General features: G+C 40.7%; 1 long non-coding RNA gene across 1 annotated transcript in view; it reads right to left on the bottom strand.

Moving 5' to 3' along the window:
• The window catches only part of LOC138161186 (uncharacterized), a 127239-nt gene that overhangs the window by 44122 nt on the left and 81103 nt on the right, over positions 1–2014 (bottom strand). The window lies entirely within an intron of this gene.

The following is a 2014-nucleotide window of genomic DNA, read 5'->3' as shown; positions in this document are numbered from 1 at the left end:
GGAAGGAAGGAAGGAAGGAAGGAAGGAAGGAAGGAAAGAAGGAAGGATGGAAGGAAGGAAGGAAGGAAGGAAGGAAGGAAAGTGAGGAAGGAAGGAAGGGAGGAAGGAAGGAAGGGAGGAAGGAAGGGAGGGAGGGAGGAAGGAAGGGAGGGAGGGAGGGAGGAAGGGAGGGAGGAAGGAAGGAAAGAAGGAAGGAAGGAAGGAAGGAAGGAAGGGAGGAAAGGAAGGGAGGAAAGGAAGGGAGGAAAGGAAGGAAGGAAGGAAAAATATGACATGATTAAGTGGAAATATATTTAAGATTATGAAGTGATCAACGGCTCTTCAAAAGTTTGTGACCCATTTATATAATACTAGGGATTCTATTATCCATATTAACCAGTAGAATATATGGGGAGAAGAGGAATAGGCATTCATTAAGTGCATAAAATATGCTAGGCCCTGTCCTAAGTACTTTACAGATATTCTGTCTTCACCCTCACAAAAACCCTGAAAGGTGGATGCTATCATGATCCCCATCTTACAGCTGAGGTAACCAAGGTAGAAGTTAAATGACTTGCCCAGAGTTACACAGCTAGTAATGTTGTACCCAACCCCCAGTCATCCTCCATCTTGTCTCAGTCCCCACCATTTTGTGCTCCATTCTTCACAGAAGTAAAGTCCCGCCACAGAGAAGGCTGCATGCACATCAAGAGAATAACCACCCTAGGCATATCCCTTGGAAATCTCCCAAGGCATAGTCACTCACCCTGTTCTGGGAAATTAAAACTTACCCATATTCCATATAAGGTCATAAACTGAGTATTAACCAACTGCTTTTCTCTGCTTCTGCAACTTCCTACTTTTGTATAGATCTGACCATTTCTTTGTGGTTTTTGTCTTTAAATACTCTAGCTCTACCCCTGCTTGGGGCTATCTGATTTGAGTCTACACTCCGGACAGTTGGGCCCTCAATAAATCCACATTAAATTTATGACCATGTCTTGCCTTGCTAATTTTTCGGCACAACAGTAGGTACCAAAGGTTAGATTTGAAGTCAGATCTTCCTGACTCCTGATCCAATGCTCTATCCACTGAACCACATAGTTTTGTCTTTGTATTTCTGATGGACAGCACATATTATGGGTTTAATAAGTGTTTACTGAGTTAACGTTTCATAGAATCTGGAATTAGATGATTTTGTACTTCAACAGTTTCATTCTACAGATGAGCTGAGTACTCAGGTCCAGATAAGGAAACTGACTTGCCTAACTAGTTAGTGGCAGAAAAAGTACCTAACTCTTCTCTCTGCCATCAGTCTCCTCTATAAGGAATGAAAAACCAAAGAGACAGAGTTTCTGGGTAATTAATAATCAATTTATTAATTAGGCTAGCTAATAATCAATAAATTGATAAGTTTCTCCTGCTGAGAATGTGGCTTGATCATGTGACTCAGCCACCTCTAGCATTCTGAACAGAGGAATCCATCTCCACCCAAACCATTCTGGTTGGTTTTCTTTTTCATGAGCTAGGTGCAAGGGCATGGGTTCAGGAATTCACCTAGATTAGATTCTGTTTACACTTTAAACAGAAATTAGGTCTCCTAGTTGGGTGGAGTCCTGTCCAAGATTGAGGAGCAGGTCCCCAGAGGGATCAGCTGATTGACCTAGAGAGGCTGGTCCTCGAATGAAGAAATAAAAAACCTGGATCCTAACTAATAATGGGTTATTAATAGAAAATTATCATTTCTCTCACTTCCCTTTCCAATCCTTCAGGTGCCAAAAAAAATGACCATGTCATTCCCCAGCTCAAGAATCTTTAACGATTTTCCATTGCCTTTAGAGTAAATATAAACTCCTTAATCTGACATTTAAATCCTATGATCTAGTACCAACTTACCTTTCCTATTTATTTCACATTATTCTCATTAACCCATGTTATATTCCAGCCATCCAAGATAACTAGCTATTATCTACTGATCAGGATGATGATGATGATGATGATGATGATGATGATGATGATGATGATGATGATGATG

Source organism: Petaurus breviceps, unplaced genomic scaffold, assembly GCF_028583685.1.
Source record: "Petaurus breviceps papuanus isolate PSGF00001 unplaced genomic scaffold, PetGlider_PUasm1.0 118, whole genome shotgun sequence".
Lineage (NCBI taxonomy): Eukaryota > Metazoa > Chordata > Mammalia > Diprotodontia > Petauridae > Petaurus > Petaurus breviceps.
Note: the sequence above shows the minus strand (reverse complement) of the source record. Positions and strands in the feature narration are given on the sequence as shown.